A 16,257-nucleotide genomic window follows, 5' to 3' on the forward strand; every position below is an offset into this window, starting at 1 on the left:
GCATTCAACGCTTTACTTTTACGCTGGTAACTTTACGGTTGCTCTCTCTGGATTGAGCATTTGTATTTCAACCGAGGGGACAAATTAAATGCCTCTGCAGAGATTCGAACCTAGGACCTAGATTTTCAGGCCGATGTCCTAACCACTAGTTGTTTTTTTTTATTGTAAGATGGATATATATGTCTAGCGGATGCAGCTACATGTACAAATGTGCCAAATTAGAACTTGCATTCTCAGCCTATAATCTTTGGCCATTCATGTGAGTACTAAATATTGTGAATGCATGTGAGACTGCCTTGTTTTACTTTTGTGAAATGTGTGAACTCACTTTGTTTACATCTTTGTGTTAATAAATGCAGTTTATCAGTTACCTCTGTTTGTTTCTTCTGCAAGTATGTCAAATGGCCCACACAACACCCTCATGCGCACACACACACAGACACACACAAAATCAGATCTCAAGTGTAAGTATTTTTTTTGCAGTTTTATTTTAATGCCCATAATCAGTCAAACAAATATATCATCACACTTGCACCTAAGCTTAAAAGTAGCAATCTTGCATATGTTTCAGGAATGTTTCAGGTCACCATCTGTCCTGGCTTGAACATGCAATAAGAACACCTCTACACAAACACATGTACAGTGTCAGTCAACCGGCTAGCTGCTTCCCTGTAAGGCATATTTTTCTATGAATTAATCGATTTTCCGCAGACAGCAGCCAGGTAGTGGATCTTTAGTATATGTCCAAGCAGACGGCTGATCTTAGTACAACACATCAAGGAAATATATTTTTAAAACAGATCCAACATGTAACCTTCCAACGTTCATAATCAATAAAGAAGAATGGTATGTTACTGGAACCCTTTATTTATGACTTAAGGCAATGTGCGGCAGTAAAATTACCAAACTTAAACTTGAAGAATACAGTCAAGGAATAACTTAGTTTTCTGGGTATTTATTGAAATGACTTATTAAAATGAATGAAAACATTATGGATCGATATTGACTGCTGTTGCGATAAAAACTGGCATTTACAGCGTCATATGGGATTTCTAGAAAACGGCTTTACAGCAACATCATACATCAGAAATTCAGAATATTTGGCACAAGGATACACATGTATTATATCTACAATCATTGGCTCACGTAAGTGTAGCCTATGCGATCGTAACTTTGTCTGTCTGTGCGTGCGTGCGTGCGTGTGTATTTCTGTGGTAGAAACTTTAACATTTGAAGACGTCACATTATGGCGTAAGAGGGTTATACGTCACGCGAAGGAATTACTGAAAGTCTCGGTCATTGTTATTTTTAGCGGGCCGAGACTAGTTGGCAGTCGTGTCCCTGTAAGTAGGCTACATACAGACAAACAGATCTAGATCTAGTGTCTCGCTTTCTTGCACAGTGTCACCTATGCTTATTGTGTGTGTGTGTGTATGTGTGACGGAGTGATTGAGTTTGTGTTACTGTTTGTCGATTTCTTACGTGAGCCTTGAAGGCTTCGCCTCTTGTTGTTTTTTTAAACAACTACAGTTGAAGTTAAATTAATTATTGTAATGAATATGCAGTGAGAAATTCGTTCATTCATATGACAAAAGATTATAAAATTCAACTGTAGTCTGTTGTAAAAAAAATCGCTCTATATGATTGTAGATATGATACATGTGCATCTTTGTGTCAAATATTAGGAATTTCTGATGTATGATGTCGCTGTTAACCTTTGCCGGATGCCGCTTTTGACTACACACGCCCGACGATGCGGGTTTGTCTGAACCCATACATTTGAAAGAGGGTTTTTACCGTTTATTTCTCTAACGACGGGGTGGGTTCAGGGAAACCCACAGCGCAACTTCAGTGGGTGCATCGAGTTTCTCCCTTCACCGACTTCTTGCAGCGATGGCAGAATCCGGGTGTGAGCGCGAGTTGGAGCTGGCACTTCGAGACATGAAGTAAGTCATTTATATGTGAATAAAAAATATTTTATCAGATTGCTGAGGTCAATGTGTCAAAAGTTATATGCAGCTTAAAGAAAAAGGCTTGTATCTGTGTTGACGTGTCTGTGACGTCTAAATTTTTGTGGCTAGAGCTGACCCAGGAGCTGAGACACAGGAGGTGACCTAGGAGCTGAGATGCAGGAGGTGACCTAGGAGCTGAGATGCAGGAGGTGACCTAGGAGCTGAGATGCAGGAGGTGACCTAGGAGCTGAGACACAGGAGGTGACCTAGGAGCTGAGATGCAGGAGGTGACCTAGGAGCTGAGACACAGGAGGTGACCTAGGAGCTGAGACACAGGAGGTGACCTACGAGCTGAGATGCAGGAGGTGACCTAGGAGCTGAGACACAGGAGGTGACCTAGGAGCTGAGATGCAGGAGGTGACCTAGGAGCTGAGATGCAGGAGGTGACCTAGGAGCTGAGATGCAGGAGGTGACCTAGGAGCTGAGATGCAGGAGGTGACCTAGGAGCTGAGATGCAGGAGGTGACCTAGGAGCTGAGATGCAGGAGGTGACCTAGGAGCTGAGACACAGGAGGTGACCTAGGAGCTGAGACGCAGGAGGTGACCTAGGAGCTGAGACACAGGAGGTGACCTAGGAGCTGAGAAGCAGGAGGTGACCTAGGAGCTGAGATGCAGGAGGTGACCTAGGAGCTGAGACACAGGAGGTGACCTAGGAGCTGAGATGCAGGAGGTGACCTAGGAGCTGAGATGCAGGAGGTGACCTAGGAGCTGAGATGCAGGAGGTGACCTAGGAGCTGAGATGCAGGAGGTGACCTAGGAGCTGAGATGCAGGAGGTGACCTAGGAGCTGAGACGCAGGAGGTGACCTAGGAGCTGAGATGCAGGAGGTGACCTAGGAGCTGAGACACAGGAGGTGACCTAGGAGCTGAGATGCAGGAGGTGACCTAGGAGCTGAGATGCAGGAGGTGACCTAGGAGCTGAGATGCAGGAGGTGACCTAGGAGCTGAGATGCAGGAGGTGACCTAGGAGCTGAGATGCAGGAGGTGACCTAGGAGCTGAGACGCAGGAGGTGACCTAGGAGCTGAGATGCAGGAGGTGACCTAGGAGCTGAGATGCAGGAGGTGACCTAGGAGCTGAGATGCAGGAGGTGACCTAGGAGCTGAGACACAGGAGGTGACCTAGGAGCTGAGATGCAGGACCTGACCCAGGAGCTGAGACACAGGAGGTGACCTAGGAGCTGAGCTGCAGGACCTGACCCAGGAGCAGAGACGCAGGAGCTGACCCAGGAGCTGAGATGCAGGAGCTTACCTAGGAGTTGAGAAAAGAGCTGACCCAGGAGCTGAGAAAGGGGCTGAAACGCCGGAGCTCACACACAGAAGCAGGTTTAACGGAGCAGGCATACATGAGTAGGCACACTTGAGCAGACATTACGGAGGGTGTCTGCTTTGTTGCTCTGGTGTGTCTGTTCCAGCAAGTCTACACCTGTGTAGTAGTTTCTGCGTCTCAGCTCCTTTTATCAGCTTCTCGGTAAGCTCCATTCTCAGCTCTTGGGTTAAGCACAGGAGCTGAGACCCAGGAGCTGAGAGGCAGGAGGTGACCCAGGAGGCGAGACTCAAGAGGTGACCAAGGAGGCGAGACACTGGAGGTGACCCAGGAGGCGAGACTCAGGAGCTGACCCAGGAGGCGTGACTCAGGAGCTGACTGTTACGAAGCTGTTTACTCGTATTTTTGGTAATGTGTATTGTTGTAAATAGAATAGACTATAGCGATGGTCAGATATTGGAAAGGGCTATAGGCTGCATACCGTCACGTTGACCGCAGTTGAACCTTTGTGTAACTGACAAGGTTTTTCACGTGCAAGTGATGCAGACGACAGCTCACTGGCAATGTCATAGCAAGAACGACTTTGTAAAATCAGTCGCCGTCAAGGAGCCAAGCTCGACTCATGTTTCTTTAGCAGACGGGCTCCTGTTTTAGGTATCTGACTGAAGAAGGATGAAGACTGACGAACTTTCCCTATCAGCTTACGTGATATCTTCCATTTTCATATTCATGCCAGGCCGGCGACTGTACTAAATGTTGGCTTTACACTCTTTTGAGGTATGTTTGAAACCGGTTATATTTTCATGTCATGTTGTCGTATATATGAGAAGAGTGACTGTTTCTGTGTTTAACGTTATTGTGTAGGCCTAAGCTATTGTGCTACACTGCTTAAACATGTGAGGGTTTTACGTAACGTTTTCTTGGCTTTAGAAAACAGGAATTAACGTGTAAATAATTATATTGGCTCATGCAGCTTGATATGTTGGACGAGTGAGTATTTTTATTGTGTGAGTGCGGGTGCGCTTGTGCCTTGTAAGCTACTGTAGCGGACAACTATTCAGATTACATTCAAGCCTGTAAACAAATACTAAACTTATAGAGTGGTGTAGAGACATTTATGATTGTCTAGAAACCGGGCTATACCACTCCATAACACTGACCCAGGAGGCGAGACTCAGGAGCTGACCCAGGAGGCGAGACACTGGAGCTGACCCAGGAGGCGAGACACTGGAGCTGACCCAGGAGGCGAGACTCAGGAGCTGACCCAGGAGGCGAGACACTAGAGCTGACCCAGGAGGCGAGACACTAGAGCTGACTCAGGAGGCGAGACGCTGGAGCTGACCCAGGAGGCAAGACTCAGGAGCTGACCCAGGAGGCGAGACACTGGAGCTGACCCAGGAGGCGAGACACTGGAGCTGACCCAGGAGGCGAGACACTGGAGCTGACAAAGGAGGCGTGACTCAGGAGCTGACCTAGGAGGCGAGACACTGGAGCTGACCCAGGAGGCGAGACGCTGGAGCTGACCCAGGAGGCGAGACGCTGGAGCTGACCCAGGAGTCGAGACACTGGAGCTGACCCAGGAGCTGACCCAGGAGCAGAAACGCTGGAGCTGACCCAGGAGGCGAGACACTGGAGCTGACCCAGGAGGCGAGACGCTGGAGCTGACTCAGGAGCTGAGACGCAGGAGCTGACCCAGGAGCTGAGATGTAGGAGCTTACCTAGGAGTTGAGAAAGGAGCTGTCCTAGGAGCTGAGAAAGGGACTGAAACGCAGGAGCTGACACACAGAAGCAGGCTTTACGGAGCCATGTTGAAGGCACACAGCGTACTACAAAAAATATTGTTCCGCTTGTTTCAACTTCAAATCAGTCGTGAAACTTCTCGTCTGCTTTCAGAACACAGGAAGCGTCAGGCAAAAGAGCGCGTACTGACACTGGTGTCGATGTACCAGAGCGCCTCCAAGAAAACTGGCATTGTATAGTCCTGCTGGGTTTCGTTGAACCCGTGTAGTCGGCAGAAGAATAAACACTGTTCCGCCGCTTTGGTAATTATGGGTGTAGCAGAACCCGCGCCGTCGGCATAGTTACAATCACTACTCTTTAACAAGTATGGGTTTGCGTGAACCCGCGCAATCGGTAGTGTTTATGTAAAATAACATAATCAATTAATTTTTATTTTTTTTCATGTACACACTAAAAATTTGCAGACAGAGAGCAAATTAGGTGTGTGAGAGATACTTAAAATTTCAAAACGATACCTTTAATGGTTCCAGAGTTACAATGATTTTAGTGTGTCTCTGGGTACAGGTGAACCCAGGAAGCACGGCAAAGGTTAAACTGTTTCCTAGAAATCCAATGTAACGACTGTTTCCATAGCAACGGCATTATATGTCGATCAGTATTCACAATCCTCCGAAAGCGGCGTATGGCTGCCTAAATGGTGGGGTAAAAACGGTCATACACGTAAAAATCCACTCGTGCAAAAACACGAGTGTACGTGGGAGTTTCAGCCCACGAACACAGAAGAAGAAGAAGAAGTATTCACAATTGTTCTATTCATTTTTATGTCACTTCCCAGAAAACCAGGTTGTTTCATGATTCTCCAAATTCAATTGTACTGCCGCACATTTCCTTAACAAAATGTAAGATTTACTGTACTTTGACGGAGCAGTTTTTGTAAGTGGACAGGCTTTAGTTTTATTTCGGTGGCATAATTCAATGCGCTTCGTCAAAATGTCTCGAACTGAAACCAAAAGCAGATGCAAGACTTATGGTCAGTTGGAGTTGTCTCCCGTACTCCTAACTTTAATGTGCTGCAGACAGGTGTACCCAAACAGCCCATATCACAAACGGTTTGGAATTCCCGAAAACACAAGATCCGCACTGCACAACTTCAGTGCACATGTACGCGAGAGTGCTCGGTCGCTTTTTCAAAATGTGTATCTTGAGAGAAAAATATAGAATAGTGCGCTGTCCGAAGGAATGGAGTTCTTATCGGACAATGACAGCGCTCAGTTCAAAACGATAGGACATCTGACCGCCATGCGGCTATGTGAATCGGACATTTGAGCCTTTCAATCCGTCTATGTCGGACGCCTGACGACATCCCCGAGGCTTTTACATGAAATAAGACCATACGGGCACTAATAGTTGCATACCAACAATGAACTGCCTCAAGGCTCTCTATGCACAGTGCTATCCTTTTAAAGAATAAATTCAGGTACAGCTTCTTCTAAAGAAAAACAAATTCACCGAAACCACCAAAACATCTACCTCACTACAAAAGCAGTCAAAGTGTTGATTTTTGGTCTGTGACCAAGTGGAGGGATGGTCTTATCCCATGTTAATGGTGAGGACAACTTTTTAAATGAGGCGTAGTGGGCCTTTAAAGCATTGACACAAATTTAGAATAGCAACAAGTTGTAAGGCTCAGTACAACCAATATTGAGTGGACATTTACTGCCGCTGTTGCTGTAGTTTCCCCATCGATCACAGCTGGACTTGGATAGCACTGCTTTTCATCCACATTCACTGGCCAGGTCTTCGTCATCTTCTGTCCCTACTGACAAATGCATGACAAAGGAACTGATCTTAAATCCAAACACAATGACAAGAACAAGTTTTAAGTATGAGTAAGGAGTAAATTGTGTTTGTAACTGACACACACACACTCACACTAAACCCACATAAATGCCAAGAGCGTAAACATTCTAATTCCCTGGTAGACAAGTTCTAATGCCTACTTTTTAACATATATGAAATATAGAAGACACATTCCCTGTCAGCGCTTGCTATCAAATTCAAAAAGCAAAGCAAAGGTGTGTAACATCAATCTGCAGGGCTAGAAAAATCTGCAGGTATTAATGTCTGGCAGCTCTCCTGACTGGCCATGGAAAATCAAACACACACACATACACACACACACACACACACACACACACACACACACTTTGGTTCTCACATACAAACACACACCAACAGTCAGAATGTAACCAGAACTTGAGACTGAGAGGGAGGATAAAACACAATATGATCATGTAGCAAAACTCTTACCTGAATTGCCATTAGCATGAACTATTTCCCATTTGAGTCTTAACAGCCTCCGGATCATGAAGGAATCAATCTGCTTCTTCCACTGTGCCAGATCGATGCCAACTTGTAATATATAATATTGGCTGAAGTAACATTCCTCTGAGCACCACATTTAAAACAGTTAGTTGACAGGACAAGTAGTACTAGGAGCTACATGCAGTATGATATTTACCTATGTGGAGGAACAACAAACACACTGTCCACAGAACCAGATGAATTTACACACTGCACCCTCCCCCATAAAACAAAAACAACAACAACAAATGACAACAGACGACCAAACCAACGTTAACGCTTGATTCTTATGATACTGTGGGACAGTGGCATTGATATATTTCTAGAATATAAAATTGTATACGTCCTTTTTACATTTAGTGAAGTTTTGACTGAATCAGTGAACTTAATGTGTTCACATAGACTGACAGAGTGACAGACATACAATGTAGACAAGTTGATGTGTGCATAAACATATGTATATTACATAACATGTATGTATGTATAACATGTATGCATGTGTGTAGAGCACAAAGGAAACAAAATAATAGAACTTGACACACAGTTTCACTGAGAATGAGATATATCCTGACAGTGAGTGAGTGAGTGACTGTTTACAGCAATACATTGTACTTTATTAAACTTAAAGGTACACACTGAAAGTCATGCGTTTCTAGTATTAGTAATGATTCTAATACTGGAGGAACTGCATGATCATCATACTGGTGAAATAAAACTAAGAGCTTCGAGCAGTTCTGTGGTTTGGTAGGTGTTCATTATTTTAGTATTATCCCTGAACATGAATTATAAGAATAAAATGAAAACACTCTCTTAGCCTTGCTCACAGTCACACACACACATCCATATGAGTTATTCTGACCAGAACTTGAGAATGTGAGGGAGGGGAAGGAAAAAAACACTGTACATCATAACACTGACAGTTGTACATAATAAAACCTCTTCGCCTTACTCTTACCTGATTTGCGGCAGTGGCATCAAATATTTTACTTCTGTCAGTGACAGCCTCAAGATCATGCAGCAATCGGTTGGCTTTTTCAGCTGAGAGGAGACCTTGAAGTTGAACATACTAGCTCAAGCTCTCTTCTGAATGATGCCAACCTGCAATAAAATAATTGGGAACCGATCAGAAGGTTACCTAGCTATTTGAGTATTTCAAGTTAGACTCAATCTTTAAAAACAAAAAGAATTTATAAAATATTATGATCATGCACCTTGAAAAGAGGTTGCAAAAACGTGGTAGTGGTAATCTTCTTCTTCAAATTAATGAGAAAATCCCTGTACAGGGCAACTATCTACGTGTTGGTTCAGTGAAGGCCGCTGCTAACGGCACGATATCGTTTGGCTAGCAAATATATGCTAGCGGCACGATATCGTTTGGTTAGGCTGCTAACGGCACGATATCGTTTGGCTAGCAAATATATGCTAGCAAATATATGCTAGCGGCACGATATCGTTTCGCTTGGTCTTCAACCAGCAAATATGCTAACGACACGAATCACGAAAACACTTTGAACTTGTATCCTACGATCGATAACCAGGCAAGAGTGTAGTGTACGTCATACATCCTCAGCGGTCACGTCACTTTAGTAATGTATGACGTACTTCACATGGTGTCTTGGTGAATCCCGCGATATGTGTATGTTTGATTTTTATATCTCTTATATATGTATATATTTTATTTATCTATTATTTTGTGTGTGTGTGGATTTTTAAAGATGGATGAGGCCGTAGCCTTGGAGGTCACGACTAAACAAAATATGAGCCCGATCGCTTTGATAGTTTCCGAGAAAAGTCCAACGTTAAGGTGGTGTCTACGGACGGCCGGCCGGCCGGACGGCCGGCCGGCCGGCCGGACAGACTAACACTGACCGATTACATAGAGTCACTTTTTCTCAAGTGACTCAAAAATGGTTGCTAGTATTCTCTTTGTTGATCATGACAATGGACAAAGTATATGCTCAAACATCTTATCATTTAATAACTAAACACAATTTGAATGACATACTTTATGTAGGTAGCGGCAGTAACGCTAGTCCCATGCGGGAAAGCGAGATCTGTGCTGAAAATAACACGTTTTCAATTTCCGACAGCTTTCAATATATGGCATATTATTGAAAATGGAAACTACAGAAATGAAGTTGGATTCTTTGTCTTTTACCCCATGCCATTTGTTTGCAAAATGTGCTTGGATTGAATGCGTGTGCGTGAATCACAAATACTCTCTCCGGATTTTCGGACAGCCGTGACGCGACCGCCATTACTACTTGCTCTTCAACTTTTTGTGGTGTTTCCCTTTCGGCGTTGTATTTTCTAAAAATAGTTTCATTCAACGATCGGAAACCAGTGTCGACTGCTAAAGAAAGAGTCCCTTTTCTTTCTAGGGGGGGTATTTTTTAGATTAAATCGATGGTGGATTTTAGACATGGACAATAAAAAATTGCCCAACTTTAACCTTTCGTAACTTAAAAACAACTCAAACGATCGTAGTCGTAAAAGATGCGCTAGAAAGTCCGATTTCTTGTGAATCCTCCAAATATGGAAGTTTCCGTTTAAGATTCATGCGCGCGAAGCGCGAGCCAATCAAAACCGAGGACCTGCAAAACCGGTAAAATCCGTTGCGTTGATCGCGAGTCATGGCGGAGTATTCAAGCGAAGCGATGGTGACGCACGCTTCGAGACAATTTGTGGAAGAAATCAAACCCATCCTTGGTAAGTGTTGATGTTTTTCTGTTCATTTAGTGTTTAGAAGTTGATCTGTCGAACCATTCTGCTGAATTTAGCGTTTTGAGTGCGTAGTTTTCATTTTGATGATAGTAGTTTGTGCTGGGTCATTTTGTATTGGGTGTTGAAATGGGGGTACTCGATAAACGACCTAAGTTATTTTTTGCCTTTCGCCGTACATGTGATATATTTGTTTCAAACTAATCTTGAATTATTACTCCGATGGTTTTTGTTTCTCAGTTGTTGTTTTCTTGAGGATTAAATTAGGATTAAAAGGAATAATTGTTCCTTTGCTAAAACCGGAAGTGCAAGACTAGGCCTAGCAACGAGTAGCGTAGCTTACATGCACTGACCCTAGCGCATCTCCATTCCTTCTTCCTTTTCCCCCCAGTTAATCAGAGTTTATGGTCCATCAAACTTGTGTGATTACTAATTTGTTTCTCATGACAAGCAAGGTGATATAATAAATTAGAAACGAGTTAAAAAATAACCAAATACATGACAGAAAAACAAAGCAAACTTTTGTTTTGGGACAAAAGTAAAACTGAAAGTAAACAGGCCTTCATGGTGGCTTCCAGTAAGTTCGTCACACGGTAGATTCGTCACCGGTCCCGGTAACTTCGCCACAGTAGTCCGAGCGCGGCTCTCTCTATCTCTCTCTCTCTCTCTCTCTCTCTCTCACCTCCTTCCACCCCTCCCTCTCCTCACATTGAGTTTCTCTGCCTCCTTGACAGTGAGGTTGAAGTCATAGGACTCCCTCTCTCTCTCTCTTGGTCGCGCGTGTGTGGGTGTTAGTCAGTGTGTGGGTGTGTGTGCGATGGTGTGTGTGAGTGTTTGTGCGTTTGTACGTGCGTGTGTGTGCGTGCGTGTCATGGATATGGGTGTATGTACGTCCGTCCGTCTCTCTCTCTCTCTCTCTCTCTCTCTCTCTCTCTCTCTCTCTCTCTCTCTCTCTCTCTCTCTCTCTCTCTCGCTCCCTCTCTCAGACTACATGCTTTTGAGAACTGCTCAATGAGTAGATCTCGGGTTGAGAACTGCTCAATGAGTAGATCTCGGGTTTTAAAATAACAACGCTCGGACTGTGTCGTCTGAAAACTGCTCAGTTGAGAACTGCACAATGAGTAGATCTCGGGTTTTAAAATAACAACTCTCTCTCTCTTTCTCTCTCTCTCTCTCTCTTTCTCTCTCTCTAAAAAATGTCAGTGAATCTTGAATCTCTCCCACAAATCAAACATCTGAAAGCATAAGCTCTAAGCTTAACACCCGCCCACCCCTGCCAGTAATTTCGTCACGGGTGACGAATCTACCGCGTGACGAACTTACTGGTAGCCTTCATGGTTTCAGTACAAAAATATTATGAACATAGTATTACATTTTTGTTTTGTTTGTGCGTGTTACAGATGATGCTCACTTCCAGCAAATGAAGTCTGCTTTCACACTCACAGCAACTGGAAGAGGTCGACCACCCAAACTTCAGCTGGTACCACTGACCAACAAGCTATTGTTGCAGCTGGATCTGCTTCGGTTGGAAACAGGGAGGGATTGGAGTGACCTGGTTTAATTTCTCCCCAAAGTGTTTGAGTGAACTTGCTGCAAGGACTTGAAATCAAGGCAGAAATTGAGGGAACAGTGAAAGAAGCAACAAAGCTGGGGAATAAGACTGGATTAGAACTAGAAGCATTTTTGGATATCGACGCAGGGCGTTGCATCATGGGCCGGAATGTTGGGGTTCATTTGCTGAAACATAGGATCACAAGAAACCACCTGCTCAATCCGGACCTTCTGGAAGACCTTGACCGTCCATCAGAACTTGTGAATGGCATGGTGCTCGATCTAATATCGTTCCACAAAAAGGAGAACCTATCGCTGACTTCTGCCAGATTCCTGCATCGGTTGTTTTTGGACACAACATTGTGCTTGCACCATTTTCTTCTTCTGGCAGAACATTCACAGTCGAATCTCCAGCAAACCTGCCTGCCATGTACACCTGTTTCAAGCAGTACTTGACTGACAACTTTGTTTGACTGACTTTGAAGAAGGGGTATATATGCATTTGACTGTCACTTCTCATCCGACTGTGCACTTTGCAAGAATTTAGTTTTCCCCAGAGAACTGTGAACAATGTTAGTAAATTTATCCCACATACGTGAGAGAGATAACCGTGAGATAAAAATCGTTCAAATCACACGTGTGTATATCATGTAAATGAGGTCAACCGGAAGGTCAAGCTATGTAAATTAGTAGTACATGGGATAAACCGGAAGGTCAAGCTAATCCTATCGAGGAAGGATATGCTTTGCTGTTGTTGTTCCTTTTGGTTTCTTTTATCCTGTGGCCACTGCTTTTCTTTTTATCTGGTATATTTTGAAGTGATGGGTTTGATTTCTTCCACAAATTGTCTCGAAGCGTGCGTCACCATTGCTTCGCTCGAATACTCCGCCATGACTCGCGATCAACGCAACGGATTTTACCGGTTTTGCAGGTACTCGGTTTTGATTGTTCGAATATTAAACTTAACAGTGTTGACAAAGGCGAACTACTTTGTCCTAGTTTGAGAGTGTGTGTCATGGCGGAGGAATGAATGTCAAATTGAGTAAAGTGGTTTGAAGTTCTAAAGCGGTTGATCCAAAGGCAATATCGCTGTCGGTGACTTTTAGTTAGATCTGGCACAGTATATAATGTAGGATAAACAGAATACTACATGGCTTGCTGTGTCGTACCAGATTTACACTCGTTGCTTTTTCAAATCGTAAACAGCTCGCTTTCGCAGTTCACTATTTAAACAAGAAGGGCAAAGCCCATACGACTCACATCCTTGACCTTTACATGACCTTGACCTTCAGGGTCAAGGTCAAATAACTAAACCTAGCAATGACATCATACACTAAGAACTGCTTTACACATTTTTCCTACCAAAATACATGTGACCTTGACCCAAGGTCAAGGTCATCTAAGGTCATGCAACACAAAGCTGTTAATTCAAGACATAGGAAGTACAATGGTGCTTATTGGCTCTTTCTACCATGAGATATGGTCACTTTTAGTGGTTCACTACCTTATTTTGGTCACATTTCATAAGGGTCAAAGTGACCTTGATCATATGCGACCAAATGTGTCTCATGATGAAAGCATAACATGTGCCCCACATAATTTTTAAGTTTGAAACAGTTATCTTCCATAGTTCAGGGTCAAGGTCACTTCAAAATATGTATACAATCCAACTTTAAAGGACCCTTGCGACCTTGACCTTGAAGCAAGGTCAACCAAACTGGTGTCCAAAGATAGGGCTTACATTGCCCTGTATAGCATACATAGCTAAGGTTGCCATTCTCGATAACTTCAGAAGAAAATGTGAAAAATGGCCGTTTTTAAGACAACAATTACGGCCCCTGTGACCTTGAACTTGAAGTGAGGTCAAGTTGCCGCACATGTTTTTTGAGATCTTGTAACCATACACCATCAGGCCACATCAGGTGTTGATAGACTTAATAGTGTCCAAGAAATATCCAACGTTAAAGTTTTCCGGGCGGACGCCGGGACGGACGGACGGACGACTCGGGTGAGTACATAGACTCACTTTTGCTTCGCATGTGAGTCAAAAAACAACTCGTGTAAATCTGGTACGACACAGCAAGCCATGTAGTATTCTCTAGATCTTACTTCAATCAATCAATCAATATGAGGCTTATATCGCGCATATTCCGTGGGTACAGTTCTAAGCGCAGGGATTTATATATATATTTTTTTAATTTAAAAAAAATTTTTTTTATGCAATTTATATCGCGCACATATTCAAGGCGCAGGGATAACAGTGACATTTTTATCTAAGCCTATACAATTTTGCCAGGAAAGACCCTTTTGTCAATCGTGGGATCTTTAACGTGCACACCCCAATGTAGTGTACTTGATTGAACACATATTTGTGAAGATAACATTGTAATCAATCTACACACCAAAAATCATGGCTGTATTTTCAGTAGTTTCTGAAATATTTCAATCTGAAATGTGCTACCCCCCTCTGGGGGGGGGGGGGGGGGGGTTTGTCCACTCTTGGGGGATTATTTTCAACATTACACTGAATTTTACTGATGTCTGTAAAGATTACACTGTAATCTATCTACACACCAAAATTTTTCGTTGTATCTTAAATAGTTTCTTAATTATTGGCCTTGAAGTGCGAAAAACTGTAATTTTCCTGTTTTTCCGCTTGACAAATTGAGGTTTTTGACATTTTTGAGGCTCTTTTACTCCAAAAGCATTGAACTAAGCTGTCTGAAAAAAAATAGCCATGTTCTACACACATTTGTTTGGAATATGTGAAAGTTTCAGACAGCTGCTATACATATTGTGTGAATTGTGATGACCCAAAGTTGCCCTCCCGTGCAATTTTGCGATGGGTTTAATTGTGTTTTTCGTGAAGTTTGCATGCTTGCTGACAGAAGCCATATGAGATTAGAGGGCTAGAACTATGTGTTTTTTCTATTCTTGGTTGCTGATAACAGATCCTGAAAAGTTGAAAGGGCTGAGGATAACTATGTGGTACCCACATGCTGCTGAAGTTGCCCTATTTTACAGTTTTAAGCAGAGTCGCGACAGCGTATGTACTAAAATATCAAAATCTCAGGAACTAATAAAGGTATCCACTTACTTTTTTTTGTGTTTTGCTTGTACTTTATTTTTCTTTCAAGACATCACAAAACATTCACTCTCACTTCAAAACCAAGTTTTGACTGCCGCTACCTACTGTATGTGCAGACATTTTAATGCACCTGTGTGTGACTTGGCCAGCTTTTGAGACAGGCTCATATTACAATTGACCCTACCCTTTATAGATTTTGAGTGGAAAATTCCGATTTTTTGGTCCCGTGGCGGATGCCTGTGAGTAAATAAACCAAAAGGCTTTGAATTTCAACCTGTACTGCCCAATATGTATGAACATATTATGTCATAGTCATAACAAACTGAGAAAAAAAAAGTGTGTACCTGTCAGATTCTCGATGTACTTCGTTTCCTCTTCATTCGCTTTCCGAACATGTGGGTACTTCGGAAAAACGTCTCGTGACAGCTCGTGGTTGTGGTGTTCCTGACCACTGACAAACTGTCTCACCACAAGGACCTTTGCTTGTCTGTCCAAGGAGGCGTAGATGACGGGCTTGTCACAGCATCTCTTCAAAGATCTGACAACAAAAACACAACACTTATGTAGTGACTCATTTTGAAATTGAGGTTGTCGGGACTATGAGGAAATAAGGCCACAACCAGACAACAATGGGCATGTTTTAGTAAAGAGAGAATAACGCCAATACAATATTGGCGAGAGAGACAGAGAGAAAGAGAGAGAGAGAGAGAGAGAGAGAGAGAGAGAGAGAGGGGAGAGAGAGAGAGAGAGAGAGAGAGAGAGAGAGAGAGAGAGAGAGAGAGAGAGAGAGAGACTGAAAGTTTCACTGACTCACAATCGATGGCGCTTTCCCGTCGATGTGGTGTTGAAGGATCCTCGGTGGCTGCACTTGTAGCGTACATTCAAGAATGTCAAGTTGTCAACTCACAGTCTCGGTCAGAGGTACTTTATGCGGATCCAGAAGTCGTTTGTTCTGCGTATCAATTCTTTTTGAGTCTGCTTTCACAAACGGCTCACTTGATGTCTGGCAGAAGCGCGTCACAGCTTCATGTAAATCTGCATAGGAATTAAAATGCTGGCCAACATGCAAACAGAGATCATTCTCCGCCATGATGGACAGCAAAACGCGGAAAGGTTATGCCAACTGCCAGTTTGTCCATCCAAGCCCTCGAATTTGCTTTATATCCGATATCGTGCCGCTAGCATATATTTGCTAGCCAAACGATATCGTGCCGTTAGCCACTCCGTTCAGTGAACGATACCTTGCGCCTGTGGACTGACACAGTGACTCGAGTGAATCGAAATGACACATGTTGCAACACATACTACCATAAACCCACTCTCAGTTATGAAACGAAACATGGAAACTTACCTCTGGTTAATATGCAAAGGTTCGCTCGTCCCATTAGCAAACATCATTGCCATTGGAGATTCTAGATCGCCTTCGATCCGCCATTAACTAAAAACCGAAACGCAGTAGGTCTGAAAACCACGCTCAACGTCCAAAATAAGGAGGGGGAAAAAAGAGCCCAAAACATTTT

At 43.4% G+C, this 16,257-nt stretch overlaps 2 protein-coding genes and 2 long non-coding RNA genes across 4 annotated transcripts in view; 1 reads left to right on the forward strand and 3 right to left on the reverse strand.

Annotated features, from left to right (window-relative positions):
• LOC138949527 (DNA (cytosine-5)-methyltransferase 1-like) overlaps positions 1–16,257 on the reverse strand; it is a 350,084-nt gene that overhangs the window by 267,922 nt on the left and 65,905 nt on the right. The gene's annotated exons all lie outside the window — the stretch shown is intronic.
• Positions 1–16,257, reverse strand: part of LOC138948347 (multiple epidermal growth factor-like domains protein 10) — a gene marked incomplete at its 5' end in the record, with an annotated part of 269,682 nt that overhangs the window by 229,909 nt on the left and 23,516 nt on the right.
• Positions 6,719–8,443, reverse strand: LOC138948154 (uncharacterized). The gene is made up of 3 exons (XR_011449907.1): positions 8,333–8,443; positions 7,324–7,405; positions 6,719–6,832 (listed from the first exon to the last, which is right to left on the reverse strand). It is a non-coding gene; the product is annotated as an uncharacterized lncRNA (long non-coding RNA).
• LOC138949497 (uncharacterized) lies at positions 9,650–14,745 on the forward strand. Its single transcript, XR_011450302.1, has 2 exons — positions 9,650–10,086; positions 11,499–14,745. It is a non-coding gene; the product is annotated as an uncharacterized lncRNA (long non-coding RNA).

The sequence above is a fragment of the Littorina saxatilis genome, linkage group LG15, assembly GCF_037325665.1.
Source record: "Littorina saxatilis isolate snail1 linkage group LG15, US_GU_Lsax_2.0, whole genome shotgun sequence".
NCBI lineage: Eukaryota > Metazoa > Mollusca > Gastropoda > Littorinimorpha > Littorinidae > Littorina > Littorina saxatilis.